The sequence below is a fragment of the Fukomys damarensis genome, unplaced genomic scaffold, assembly GCF_012274545.1.
Source record: "Fukomys damarensis isolate Sample0158 unplaced genomic scaffold, DMR_v1.0_HiC HiC_scaffold_14, whole genome shotgun sequence".
Classification (NCBI taxonomy): Eukaryota; Metazoa; Chordata; class Mammalia; order Rodentia; family Bathyergidae; genus Fukomys; species Fukomys damarensis.
The window spans coordinates 67,184,458-67,200,200 of NW_022900926.1; the positions used below are offsets into that span (position 1 = coordinate 67,184,458).

The 15,743-nt window shown below is 37.5% G+C and overlaps 1 protein-coding gene and 1 long non-coding RNA gene across 5 annotated transcripts in view; both read right to left on the reverse strand.

Annotated features, from left to right (window-relative positions):
* Hcrtr2 (hypocretin receptor 2) overlaps window positions 1-15,743 on the reverse strand; it is a 91,531-nt gene that overhangs the window by 71,507 nt on the left and 4,281 nt on the right. The gene's annotated exons all lie outside the window — the stretch shown is intronic.
* On the reverse strand, window positions 12,160-14,752 carry LOC104865419. The gene is made up of 3 exons (XR_781147.2): window positions 14,547-14,752; window positions 13,271-13,441; window positions 12,160-12,445 (listed from the first exon to the last, which is right to left on the reverse strand). It is a non-coding gene; the product is annotated as an uncharacterized LOC104865419 (long non-coding RNA).

The following is a 15,743-nucleotide window of genomic DNA, read 5'->3' on the forward strand; positions in this document are numbered from 1 at the left end:
TTCATGGCTTACTTAGAGTCAACTGTAGTTCAAAAACATTGAATGGAAAAGCCCAGAAATACACAGTTTGTAAGTTTTAAAAGGACTCATTTTAAGTAGCATGAAGAAAAGTCACAGCATCCCCCTCTATCCCACTGGGTTGTAAAGTTCCCTTTTGTTCAGTGTGCACAGGTTGTGTATACTGTCTGCTCATGACTCATTGCATGCAAGTAAAGTTACTTTACTTAAAAGTGATGGCAATAAGGATACGCCATAAAGAAGGCATAAAGTGCTTCCTTGAAATGGGAGGCTAAAAGATCTTTACTTTTAAGGAAAGAGAACAATGGTGAGCTGAGGTTGCTAAGATCAGTGTAAAATTGTTGGTAATCATTTGTTGTGCTTAATTCATAAGTTAAACTTTATAATTGATGTGTGTCCAGGGGGAAAACATACAAGGTTCTATACTGCATGAGCTTTTGCAGGTCTGGGGACACATTTGTGTGGAGTCTTGTTCTGTGGTTGTGATCTGAGGTTGAGGCTGGGAGGTGATCGGCAAGTGGAGCACCGTGCTGGGTGGTTTCCACCCCTCATAACGGTATGTGAGATGGCGAATGGCACAGTTTCCTGAAGAAGAGTCCGTCCTGTTGAAGGAGAATGGAAGAAGGGGAAACAACGTTGTCAGGAAGGCCAAAGCCATGAGCCCGTGTTACAGATTCGTACCCTATAATACAGGTATACATTCGTAACATTTTGGACTATGTGGTAAGATTTTAGACCGAGCTCTGTTCCTTTTCACCTTCTGTAGACTTTCTGCATCGCTTTCCATTATCTCTCTTATTTTAATTGAAACCTTGTAGTGTGGATTTGACTTCAGTGATTACCTAGGAAAACTTCATGCATGTTTCTCATGATATCTTTGTCTAAACACGTTTTAAAACTCTGTCAATCTTCAAGTCATGTTCATGATTCTCCTTTCATTTTATTATTTTAGATATTTCCTTCCCTGAGGCGTTCTATACTGCAATATTTCTGTCTTATAATGAAGGTCAGTGTCCCATTGATTTTTCATTTTATCTTCATTCGTTCCTTCTATCCTATGTTGTCACTGAGTTTACTCTTCATCCTTTTCTCCTTCCTGCCCTTTACTCTGAAAGCAAATGATTTGGTAACTACCACCATCACAACACAATACCGAAACAAATGATATCTAGAGTAACTAATCTATATTTTGAAGTTTTAAATGTTTTATATGAATCTCTCGATGTTTGTCTTTAAAACAATTGTGTCTCTTTGTGATTGTATTTTATTTAAAATCTGTGGGTTTTTTGTGGAAATGAGTAACATCTCTTTCATTTAAACAGTGACCAATTAGGAAGAGGGATTTAGCTCAGCGGTTCAGTGGCCTGCCTTGCAAACTCTAGGACCCGAGCTTAATCCCGGGTACCAAAAAAAAGAAAAAAGAAAACAGTGCCAGATTCAATGATAAAGAGCTTTCAATAATGTTTCATTGTTTTGGTGCCCACATTAGTCATACTTCCAGCCTACTCCATGACAAAGACACATAATTAAATACTGAACTGGTAGAAATTGAGAATTATAAAACTGAACAGATTGCAATACAGAACCTCCCAAAATAATTCCCCAAATTTTATATGATTTTGCTCATAATGTCTGTCAGAAAAATAAATGCTAGTATTAATATTTTTAGTCTTATAGTATAGATAATAAAGTAAATAAATAACACATATAATTAGAGATTGGTTAGCATCTCAAATGTAGCTTTCTTATTTGAAATTTGAATGTGAATATATAGCTAATATCTTATCTAGTTGTGTGTTAAATAAATTCAAAGTCCTACTAAATGGCCAAGGTTTCTAAATGACATATCTATATTTCTTAAATAGAGTAGGTCATAATATGAAAATACATGTTTTAAAAAACCTGTAATTCTTATACTATTATTCAGAGTAAAGCATTGTGTTTTTTTTTTAAGAGAATGAATGGTTACTTAGCAACATAAAATATTTTCTATTAGGATTTTAAATGGGTGAACTTGGAACTAACCCATATTTTCAGTAATATTACAAATGTCCTAGCAGTGAATAAGCTCTATGTTGTTCAAATTGGAGTGGGAAGGGAAAAATAAATCTCTCAAATTCAAAATTGCGTTTTGTCATTTTCATGACACTAAACAAGAGAGGTAGCAAATTTTGCTTTTTTATGCCCTGTCTCTCTAGTACTTTTGCTTTTCAGATTGTTCATTCTGCCATTCATTCCCTTGATGTGCCATTGCCTGTGTTAATAATTCCTCTTCATCTGCTGAGTTAATATATGAACCTATGTCTATATTATCTATTCATATCTCTTTAACAGTAGATTCTACACTGTTTATTTGAATATGCTGCATCTCCATGCTTTCGAAGAGATTGTTAAATCCTTGAGTTCACTGATGGTATCTTTTTGATCTTTGATCCTTCTAATGTCAAGGAGAGTGTCCAGCATTCGACACTCAGTATTCATCTCATGAATGAATGGATGGATGGTTCTTGGATGGATGCTCTCTCATTCAGATTAAATTTCTACCTGTTCAATAGGGGCTCACTACCTGAATGAGCTCTCCACAGAACAGCAAGATATAACCTGTAAATATTGACATTTTCCCTTGAGAAAATAGTTGTCCCAGAGTTTCCAAAAGATTCCATCCCAGTGATGATGTGGTCATTATCCAAAATACCTCTACAAGTTCTCTTCACTTCTTAATCTGACCATGGGCCATGTTTTCTCATAGTCATGCTTAGTGCTAAAGACAGTTTTAAGTGCTTATCTATAATATTGAACAGAAAATGGATATTGAAAGGAAAACAGATATCCAGTTTCAGTCTTAGATTCCAGGCATAAAGATTAACATATAATAGAGCTTGTCTACAAATGAGGAAGGCGGTTCCACTTAGTGAAGAATGAGTTCAAAGTGTTTTATCAATCAACACCTATGTTGTTAAACTATAATGCAAATAATGACCTAGCAATAACTTTGCATCCAGGTACAAGAAGAATGCACACCAACTACTGATGACAAGAGCCAATATACTCCTCATGCTATGAAAAGAGGAGCTGTAAATTTTAACAAATTGAAATAAATACAAAAGTATTCAGATGATCTATTATGAATGTTACTGATATTTCTTTAAAATACTGGTAAATCATATATATATATATATACATATATATGTATGTGTGTACATATATATATATATATATATATGAAAAAAATTTAGATTTAGAATGTCTGAATTAACTTATTGTCATACCAGATGAAAATATCTATTTCCAATCGATTGTGTTCACATATATCTCAACTCTTCTAAATCTTGCACAATAGTTTCATTATTACAGACTCTTTGGAAGTAGAATACTTGCAAACTCTGAAACATTGAAAGGAAAAAGTAGGCAACCATCTGTCTGCAATGAATTAGATGGACCTTGCTAGACATGTTTCCTCTTTCTTCACACAGGATTAAGGATCTTTCAGAGAAAATTACATTTGTAAAATCGTAGTGTCCACGAGTGCTTAGGAAAAAGATCTTAGTATTTGTTTTAAATCTCATTCTTCCAATACTTTCATATCTTCCATTTTATCATTGAAATATTTTATATTTTCAAGTTTCATGTAATCTTCATGTCTATTTTGTGACCAACAATTTCTGATATTTGTTTAATAAATCAGAACCACTAGGTCTGAATTAGAGCTTTTGTGTGAAGGCTAAAACACCTTTAATTTTCATAACAACCCTTCAATTCTTTTCATCACATAATTGATTAGCTCCATTTATTATATGCAACAATACATATGTAGATTTGTTAATGGTCCAAGGGACACACAGTAAAAGGAAATGACTTCATTTTAATCCCAAAAGCCTGACTTCCTATACAGGGAATCATAAACTGGAAAATACAGAACACGACTTTGCAATACTAATCCTATTATGTATTAAATTCTGCTTATACTCTCAAATTTCTGAAATGTCCTTTTATTTTTTGTAAAGTTGCATGATAGCAAAGTATATTGTTTGCCTAATAAAATAATAAAGGAAGCCATTGTATACACTGACAACTCTACCTTAAATGCTACATAACTAACGATATTAGTTCAAAGATATCACTGAGAAACTTTTTGAGCTCCTACATATGTAATTTCTCTACTGCCCCAACACTTCCTGTTGGTCTACACTTTCTTATTCTTCTCTAATCCTGTTTCAAAGTAGCCATTTCAGTTTTTCTCCTCTGCTAGCTCATTATCGATGCAATCAGTTGTTTATCCTATGTAAAAACATTGCACTCTCCACTTGGCTTTGTCACATACCAGGTCTACCCACAATTTTTCCTGTGGTGGGAATTCCCATATCCAGTGTGCAGGGGCTATATTTTAAACATGGATTCTAGAGTTTTCATCCCCTGAAATTTTGAATCCATTAATTCAGAATAAATTTTTTAAAATCAGACTTTTTACCATGTATTTCAGGTTTGGTTTTCAAGATTTTTTAAAATTCATGATTTAAGGTGATCTTTTTTAATATAGCTGTGATAATTTCATAAAGGAGAAAGATACAAGTAAAATAATGCACAAGAAGAGAAATTTTTACTGTAGTCTGATATCTATGGGTAACACGTTAAAGATACAAAATAAAAGATGATATCAGTTGTAAAGTTCAGGTTCATTTCACCAGACAGACCTCTTACCTGGTTTTCTGACTTTATATGCAAATAGCCATCATACATTTACCTGTACTATATTAAAATTGGAATGGCCCAAGCCAAACTTATTTCCCTCTTTCTCCTCCATGCTTCCTACTTCAAACTTCTCAGAGTCCCTGATCTCAATAAACAGAATCATTGTTCACTGCTTTGACGTGAAATTTAAATTCTTCTCTTTCTTTTGCACTGGTAAGCAGTCCATTAGCAAGTCCTATTGATTCTACTGTCAAAATATATGTAGGAAATACCATAACTAGAAAAAGTCCTCTAAGAGAAGAAAGTTTGTCTATTTTTGCTGTGCTAAGCACAAAAATAAACATTTTTGAGTCAACAGATTTGGTATGGCAAAAGGTCTTGCTACATTGAGCTACACGAAGAAACTTATATTCCCATGTATACATTTAATTATTAGTCTATACACTATATAGACAGATATCACAGAAAGAAATGGCACAGTAACACATGAATTGTGACTGGGCATGGACAGGGAAAGCCCCTCCCTCTGGACAGCTGCCCACATGTAATCCTTCTTGCAATTTCAACTCAATCCAACTCAATCTTCACTGAATTCATGATATCATCCCTGTATTTTTTACACCTGGTTTTCTCCCATATTTCCTGTCTGTGTGAAAGAAAATACTTCTATTAATTATAGGACCCTTTTCTCCTCCTTTGAATTCCCACATCGAATGAGTCGCCCACCTCTATCTCCATGGTCTTCTCTCTTCCTTGTTCTTATCCATAGTTAATTCTATTGCCTTGTCTTCATCCAGATAACCACCAGGTTACTAAATGGGTTTTCAATGTGTGGTCTCTCATAACTTCAATGTATGTCTACCATTTCCTCACATTAACCTTCCTTTGGAAAGCTCTGATATATGAGAACAAAGTCATTTTCAAATAATTCCAGGGTTGCTGGGTGTGGTGGCCCACGCCTGTAATCCCAGCACTTGAGAGGCTGAGGCAGGAGGATCACTGTGAGTTCGAGACCAGCTTGGGCTACACAGTGAGTTCCAGAGCAGTCTGGACTACACAGTAAGACCCTGTCTCAAAAAAACAAAACAAAACCAAATAATAATAATTCCAGAGATTTCAAAAATAATTAATTCTATCCACCGTGATATAACACTGCAAACAAATGGGACACATGCTCACAACATAAACAGCATCCTGCAAGCTTGAGGCAAGGCAAAGTGTCAGAAACTTAAATTGTTGTGACTCAAAATTACTGGGTAAATTTACAAAACAAACTGTTTTAGAGACACAGACTTCTTAAGCATGATGTAGGCATCATAAAGTTAGTGCTTCATCAGTTTAGGTAGAATTTCTTTTCACTCTGCAACTTTCAATAATTATATTCACCTGTCAACAAGTGCATCCTCAAATGCTACCTTCTCATTGAGGAGTATTTATTATTCAAAGTCAGCTATAACTCATACTTTCACATTCTAAATCTTAGTACATGAGTGTTCCATATCCTCTCAAGGCCATTGTTTACATTTTAGTCTCCTCCACAAGATTAGAAATTCCTTGTAGGTAAGGACCAGGCCTCATTCACTTTGGCATTTCCTCCACAGAATGCAATAGAACAGATTACACGTTGTGGGTGTTCAATAAATATTTGCTGAATGAATTAAGAAAAGGAAATCGATCAAAATTAGATAAGTCCTAGAAAAGCAGTGTGTGTTATCTCAAAATGCTTTCTTTTTCTGTATTCCTTTTGCTGCTACAGTTAGACCAAGGCTTCTGCGGCTACACCTTGTTTTTGCTTTCATTTGATGATAAAGTTATGGTCACATAACTTTAATCCAACATCATCAGGATGTTCCATTGTCACAGCAGATGATGCAGCATTCACAGCAGTCTATGAAGTCCTATGTAATCTATGCATAGCCCTATTCTTGCTCTTGCATTCTTCCCTCTCCGTTCCCTCCAGTCCCTGGGACCAGGCACCCAGCCTTCGAGGAGGCAATTGTAATTAATTCTGGAACTCAAGTACCCTCCAATTACATTTAGCAGAAAATGTGTATAAGAGTCTGCATTTGCTTTAACCTCCACAGATTATATTTCTCAATTTACTGTTATCAACTAGGGTAGATGCTCTATCAAAGGAGTAGCAGAAGCAGGGAGCTGAATATCAAGTGTACAGTGGACCCTTGTGTTATGACAGGCCTAACATATAGACAAATTGAGCTATGACCGGAATACTACTTTTAACTTACGACCCAAATGCTGGCCACTTGTGCTTTCAGATGGCCTCAGGTACAGATTTTAATTCTCAAAGAGTTCTGGAAGGAGCATTGCAACATCCTTTCATGCGTGGGGTTGGTTGAGAAAACCTGTCTCTATTAGGACACTGAGATGGGCCTGGAAGAAAGCGTGGCCTAAAATTATACAGGTGAGAAGCTTTGAAAGCTGTGTAGAGGAGCCTGAGCTCTCAAGTGACCAACTAGTGTTACAACCAGCCCTCGGGAATAAAGTGAGTTCACAAGTCAGGGGCCCACTCTACTGGCTCAAAAGACCAAGTGATTTTGTGAAGTTATTCAGACAACTAACAGAACAGCAGCTCTTCGATGCTAAATTTCACTGCTTGCTGAGAGAAGGAAATAACAGCCCTTCCACTTTAGTTATTGCAGGGTGAAATAAATAAGCTGCAACAATACTTTTGTTGAATAATTGAGGACCACAATCAGTCAGAAAGGTTGTTTCCATCATTCCCTATTAAAGGAACTTTCTAGAACTAGCCAGCTGTTATCAACATTGGCCTTATGTTCCACCTCAAGTGTGAGGTAGGTGTGTGTGTGTGTGTGTGTGTGTGTGTGTGTGTGTGTGCGTGTGCACATGCGCCTGGGGATCAAATCTTGTGCTTGTCAAGGCAAGCATTCTACCACTAAGCTACATCCCTGCCCCAATTTGTTTTTCAGTTGTCTGGAATTCTGAGTTCCAGAACTAGTATATGTCACTGGTGACATGGGAAATAGAGAACTTCTACGGCTGGGTCTGTATGAGCTGGCCTCACACACCCCGTGCTTGGGCATGGGTATGCTTGACCTTTTCACTACAGAGAGTGCAGAGTCATGGGAACATTCACTCATAGCTTCCATACCTCATTTTGGACATGGATGGTCCAATACTTGTGTGGGCTTAGGAAAACAAACAGGGATCATTTTGAAACAAGCACATTCTATGTAGGGGTTCTGCCCATTACATGTTCCTCTCAGTGACTATAGTAATACAGCACATTGTTCAGAAGGATTACTGTGTACTTTCCTTAAAAAATAAAAGCAAAACTGCCACACTTTGCTTTTCACAGTAAGAGCAGGACAGTTTCAGGTATAAGTCGCTCAGTAATGTCGGAGAGATCACAGTGCTGGGAAGGTTTTTCAAAGGGTTATCTCATCGCCATTAACTTAACACTTATAAAATATTTATTGTCACATATATGTTCCTTAAGACATAAACCAAAATGGTGCTGGGGTGCAGCTCAATGGAAAAGGCTGTGCTTAGCATGTGCAAGGCCCCGAGCTTAATATCCTGAATCAAAACAAATCAACAGGGGCAAAGTCATCACACACATAATTCAAATTACTGAAACTTTATATTAAAAATTTATGTAGAAGACTTAAAGCTGGCAATACCTAATTTTAAAAACCATATCTAAATGATTTCTCCTTGGGAAGTCTAGCACTAATCCATTTGGAAGGCAAAAATACACTGTATTCCTGGCACTCTTGTAGGAATAGGGCACACAAGGGCAATCAAGAACAATAAATGGAACTTATGTACTATGTAAGGGGGAAACAAGAACAAACAAATTAACATTATCATTTAATATGTCATAAGTAAGCCCTGTGGACAGTGGAGAGGAGACCGAGTGCTGACATCACACACGAGGGGCAGAGATTCAGATGGGGCTTTTGGAGATAATTTCTATGACAAAGTAACCTGTGAGCTTCAGCCAACAGTGAGAAGTTCAGGGGCCTCACAGCTGCAAAGGCAGCAAAGTAGTGGACACATTGACTGTATCCAAAGGTAAGGAATTATGTTACAATGATCAACCCCTCAAGGGCCACTCCTTGTTCCGTGGGTGTTAACTCAAGGCCTCATTTGTTTCAGGTGTGCTTTAACTGAAAAATGTCCACTGAGGGTGGTTGAAGAACTCTTTTGACATTGGGAGACTCAACATCTTGTGTCCAGTCTTTGGCATTTTTGATATTTGAAAGACAGCCTGTTACTCTTGTATGAAAAAGCTAGGCTATATTAATTGCATTATTCATATTATCTAACCTCCAGAATGTGCTTCTGTGTACAAATGTGGGATATTCATATGTTTCTGTCTACATGTTCCTAAGATTCCTAAATTTTTAATTTTCTCTTTCCTCTAAAATGGTTGTCCTGGTCTGGGGATTTAGCTCAGTGCTTCTGCTGCTTGCCTTGCAAGCACAAGGACCCAAGTTTTATCCTCAGTACCAAAATAAATAAAATAAAATAAAATAAAATAGTTGTCTTCATGTCAGCAGTCAGTGACAAATTTCAATATGTCTGGTGCAAGAAACTAAGGTGATCTTTCAAGAATTCTGAGTCTCTATCACCATCACCAATGATTTCAAAGAACAACATCTTTCTCGGTGTCCCTGTGTCCAAAGTATGAATCACAGCCAAGTATATAAATATCCTAGTAATTATTAAGCTCTCTTCTTACACCAGTTGATACATTTTGTTATGTAGTTGTTTTCAGACCTACTATACAAGATCCTAATAGAAGATATTATCTTTTAATTATTATTTTTCATAAGGAAAAATTGATTCAATTTCACACAATCACAAAATAGTTTCTTATGCACTTAGCAACATCTCCCTTCTGCTGTCCCAGAAAGATTGCCCTAATCTTCATATTTTAAGACAAATTGCTATCAAAATGGTACTTATAAGCAATAAGGTTGCCTACTGAAATGAGTCGCCAAATTCATTCTAAAGGTGAAGTAAATTATTGAAGCCAGTGGTTTTCTGACCCCATTTCTAATAAGGTAGTGATGAAACCAAGGCCTCACACAGTGAGAAGCCATATGCCTTATGCATTTGTTTTAGAGTCTCTAGGAAGCTCAGAATCTAGGAGAAAGTTATTACAAGTTTTAATCACCGCTGTGCTTTAATTGTGAACTACAAGTTGCACATTTTTTAAAACTACCATGCCTTCAGAAATTAGAATATACATTACCATATCAACTTTAGAGAAATGTCTACTTAATCTGGGCTCAATTTAACCTCGTCACTGTTTATTTGAATGGCAGTAATGTCATTGAAAATCTATTTTTAAATGAGAATTCTTTGTTTTCTCTGGTTCTGGAAACCCGGGGACTTGCGACTTTAGGCAAGGGTTGTGTGACTGAGCCACACCGTCACCCTCACATGAGACTATTCACAAAGTTGTACGTAATTTAGGGGCAAATGGGACTTAGTTGAAAAAGGCAACATTTTAAAATTAGTTCTCAATTTTTAGTGGGGGATGTCAGTGAGTGGCTAAACATTATCTAAAAGCCAAAATAAGAATGATTAGAAGTATAGGGAGTCACAAAAACCCAAATAGGTAAATTATTGCAAAAACGTTTTAGTGAAAACCCATAGAATATTGGAAAACATTGTTAGAGTTATGGCCAGCAAGATCTACAAGCATATCTTCCAAGAAGGAATAATAATACATTTTTTAAAGAGAAATGACTTTTCAAATTTAAGTATTCACCAAAGAAGAAGCAGTAAGTTTTTCATATATATGAGTCTATATTTCCTCTCTGACCATCTTCTGTCTTTAGCTGTTTCCTCTTCACTCTCTCACATTCCTCCTTTTCACCTTTCTTTTCTTACACAGCAAGTAGAAAGCCTCTTGGAAGAAATTATCTAAAGAACTTGGATTCTGCCCTTTATCATCAGGGTGTTTTATTTTATTAAACAAGCTTGATCAGATGAGCCAAAACAAGATACAAATCCTAGTATGACAACTCTCGCATGCCTTTCTCCCTTTTGGATTGATTCTGTACATCATCTTCAGAATGTGGTCATGGAAAATGGGAGTTAATAGTGTCCCCCGTAGAACCCCTTAATGAATCCCTGTAACTATAGCTTCAAAGCCTAGGCCTCAAGTAGACCACCAAGCACCTCGTGCCACCATCCTTCTCACTGCTCGGGCCTCATCTCCAGAGTCTCCGCCTCCTTACTGTCCTCACCCAAGAGTTACGCTACTATTTAGCATTCTCTCCATACCTCACAGTATTTCTCATTGTTTTGATTTTGCTCATGATGTTTCCCGCTGGTTAGAACATGCTTACCCAATTTTCTTCACCCAGGTAACTTGAATTCATCCATTAAAACTCAGTTTAGGTGTCATCCCTCCCCAGCTCTTTCTAATCCCCAAAGTAGGGCTGACTGTCCTCATTCACTTCCAGCACATTCTGTGCACCTTTCTGTCATGGCACTTGTCACATTGCATTAAAATTGTCTATGTCCACAGCTGTCTCCACTACCAGAGTACAGAGCCCTCAGACTCTATTACTCTTGTGTCCTCAATCCAAGCACAGTAATAGGCACAAAGCCTCTCAATATTATCAACTGCTACTGGTGGAGTTCTGAAATGTGAGTGATGGATCTATCAGACTATTTTAAGCAATGTCATTAAGTACTTACCTCCTCTCAATTCCTTGTTCTAATATACACAAATCAAATTACTCCAAACTGCCGTACAATTTTTGTGACAGAGACTAGGCATCTCCCAGCCACCCACTGCAGGTGAGTTGATACAATATGATTATGTTGGGCCAAAACATTATAAGAAAGACTGACACGAGTTTTGTTTTGTTTTTTAATGAGCATGACTGACATATTGTATTGTGGCAATAGTTAAATTTTTTATATTTTCTCAGTTTACTCTTCTGTGGCAAATGTGCATCAACTTATGTCAAAATTTAACAGCTTAAAATAACAAATATGTATAAAGTTACAATTTCTGAAGGCTCAGAACCTGTGAGAAACTGAGCTGGTCAGTTGTGTCTCGTGTGTGTGTCATTAGACTACAACAAGCTAGAGATGAGTGGGCTGAAGGATGCAGTTGCAGTAATTTCAAGATGGTACCTGGACTGATAGATCTGCCTCCAAGTGCACACATGAAGTTGTTAACAGACTGCGTTTCCTGTGAGTTGGCTGGAGAGATGGACTCCTCACCGGGGGCGCGGCTCAAAACAGGGTAGTTCATCTCTCCAGGAGAAACAGATTCCAGAGCGAAAGAGCAGGTGGGTGCTCAGTCTGGAAGCTGTAATCTGTCATGATATAACACTGGAAATGATGCACTCTCACTTCTGTGTGCTGCTGCCACACAGACCAATTCTGGCATAATAGGGAAAGAAAAGATAAAACCTGTGAAAACCAAGATGGGGGCCTTTGGAAGCATCTTCAAAGCTGGTACTTGGAAGACGACATGTGTTGAGGGGGTGCGTAAAACTCAGAGAATGCCTAGACCATGAGTCACTGGGTGAAACAAGTTAAATAAGCAAGAAGAAATAAACTTTTGTTTTGTGAAGATAATGAAAATCCGGAGTTTATTTGTAACTGCAGCATAACCTAGTTACTCAGAGCAGCAAAAGTCTTCATGAAAATCTGTCCATAGAGAAGTCTGGGATGATTAAAGAAATGTGGACATTCTAGGACTTGAAAGAGTGATTTCTCACTATAAATGAAAACACGAATTTGACACGTTAGTGAGTTTGCTTAATGTAAGTCTGTCATCAGAGTAGTGGCACAATCAAACGGCCTTTGAAGGGCAAAGGTCATATTATCCCCTAATCCTACTCCCTTCAAGTTTAGGAAGCTGAGGAGTTTCCCTCATCAAACACACAGCCACCTGATTCACTCCTACTTTGCTCACATGAGGACGTTAAATTACTTCAAGTACTTGAGATTTTTCATGAAACGTTATCTATCTCATGAAGTTACATGAATGAGAGAAAACGTAACATTATCTGCTGAAGAGAAAAATACTATGTAATTTTATTAAAAACATATTTCTATGTGTTTACTACTGAAATTAAATAACTAGTACTAGTAAAAGAGTCAGTACTAGTAAATAATCAGTAAAATAATCTCTTAACCTTTTAGGAATTAAATACATATTTATTTTGAACAATTTGGGTTTTCAAAATTAAAAAAACAAAAGCAACCTTTCTTCTGATGAGAAATTTAATGTGATTTAAAATACTTATCCAGTCCTGTTACTTGGTTTAAACATCGCCAGGTCTGATGCAGTGATACACACATCCCAGCTATGTGGGAGGCTGACTCAAGAGAACCAAAAGTCAAAGCCCAGCCTGGGCGACTTAGGGAGGCCTTATCTCAAAACTGAAAATGAATAAATAGAGTACTGGAAATATGGCTCAGTGGTAGAGCATTTGTCTAGCAGGTGCAAGGCTCTGTGTTTAATCACTACCACCAGATTTACAAAAAGGAAGGAGGAAAGGAGGGGAAAGAAAGGAAAGCAAAGCAGAGCAAGGCTCACCTCCGGATGCGAACCGTGACAAAATGACCAAATTTAACCTAGAATCAGCTTCTCAAAGGGGAGCCGTGTGTTTGCACATTTCATCCAACAACATGGTGAAGGGTTCTTCGGTCTGTTTAAAGGTCTTTAGACCCACGGTATGATGTATCTTTTTTGCATGCATATATCCTTCTGTAGGAACCATATTATGTACCATAAAGATTCATCTGTGCAGTCAAATCAACAGAAAGTAACCTCTTTGTTTAAGAAAGCTTTTTAAATGTGTGATGGTAAGGGACACAGAAATAAAATCCAGAGATCTTTAGCTTATTTGAGGTCTCAAGTGTTTCTGTTCTCAGCCTTAAATCATGTCTAGCCAGAGCACCTTCATTAAAATAATACATGGTCACAAGTATTTAACATTTTTTCCGATGAGTCAGCCCCTACCCCCAAAAAGACAAAAAAAGACAAAAGGCTTTTTGGGGGCAGCATCTATTTTAACTCGAAATTTCCTCTTACGGAGGAACCCTAGCCAGGCCTTGATTAGCTTATCAAATGAGCTCATGCTCAGAGCTGAGGAACTGGAGTCTATCAGAGAAATAGCGTGGCGACAGGCCAGCAGAGCTGCGTAAACCATCTAGAGGGTACATCAAGCACTCTCACCTCCCCCTTTCCTTCTGAGCATCTCTAGTCAGGGATAAGAAGCTACAGAACAAGGAAGAATCAAGCAATAGAACAAGCATGGGCCATAGGATTTGATGACTCCATATTTAAAACAGTACTGCTATTTACTATCTGTCTAAACTTCAAAACAAGTTTAAACTTCTTCTGTTACATTCTCCTTATTGTAAAGCAAAGTGGTTTTTCTTCTGACTCTAAATTGGTCATGAAAGCAGAAAGCAACACTGTTACAATTTAGATCACTAATGGCCCCCAAGAGTCTCCTGTGCCCAGAGGCAGGTTTGGAAGGTGATGAAGTTAGGTGATGGTGCAGCTGGCACTTGTTAGGAAGTGGGGCCTGGCTAGAAGCAGGTCACTCGGGCGTGTGACCTGAAAAGGTAGGTGTCCCTCCCAGGCTCTTTCTTTCTCTACTTCCTGACCACCATGAGGTGAGAAACTTTCCTCAGCTCAGATCCTTTTGCTGCACCTTTCTGTATTTAAGTCTCCCCAACACAGACCAAAACTTCTGAACAGTGAGCCAAAATACACATCTCCTCCTAAATATGGGTGGTGGGTATTTTGTCCCTGTGACACAGAAAGTGACAAACACATATAGGTGTAGCCCAGCATAGAGAACCTGCCATATAGAAGTCAGTAAGTTGTCTCCATTTCCTTTGCAGAGAGGACACTTCATCTGTCCAACATCTTCTGAGCCCTGCCAGGGAGACCTGCTGAACCAAACTCAGCATCACTGAGAGTGTGGGAAACATCAGAATGCTACAGGGACAAGGACAGGATTTATTTCACTTGCAAAATAATATCAGCTGTAGATGTTTCTGAAATTGGAAGAGTTGAGTTAGAATTCAAGGATTTTAGAATGCTAACATAGCTGCAATAAAGGAAAAGGTAAAAATATAATTGAAATATAAAGCAATAACTCATATAAGTACACGATACAATTTATCATTTGTGACTCACTAAAATCAGAACAAATTTTCAGAAATTGAACATTGTATTTGATTTTCAGATTTGGCTTCTGTAAAAAAATATTTTTTTCTTTCACTTTCTATACATATTTTTTCAAACATGCAAAGAAACTCTTACATTACATTGTCAGTATTCCGTGTTAGTCTCATTATTTTGTGTCATACTAAATGTTGTTATCTATTAGAGAGCCATTTTAAATGTTATCACTGGAATTCTATTCAAGCCAGAGACATGATTTATTTTACGAAGTAGACCAAGTGTTTATGAGTTTAGCGAAAATATAAAGGTATCAGTTTAATTGCCATTTAGATACGTTTTCTACATTCTAGAATGAAAAATGAACATAAAGGCTAATGCCAATGCCACCTGTTACGTTCCACTGTCTATAATTGCCACCAAATCTTGGCCTACTTGCATAGTGTGTGTCCTTCTGGTCCTTTTCTGCTTTTGGTGTAGGAACAGATAAGTTTGCAAATCCCCCAAGCAACTAAATTGGAGATTAGAAGAAGCAGAACTGAATTGTCTTGCATGCTTAGGAGAAGCAGGATTACAACTCTGCCACTTTTACTTCTGTTCCTCCCACTCCTCAACTCCAGTGGACCTCACCTTTTATTGGGTACACCGTTTAATTGATGATATCCTTTAACTGAGTTAAATCAGCTGTGTATCTGTGTGTGTGTGTGTGTGTGTGTGTGTGTGTGCATGTGTGTGTGTTGACAGTGGGAGTGGTAGGCCAAATGGTTAACAGCTGCTTAAAAACTTTAACTACATGAGACCTGGTGCATGCTAATTTAAACTGAGAGAGAGAGAGAGAGAGAGAGAGAGAGAGAGAGAGAGAGAGAGAGAG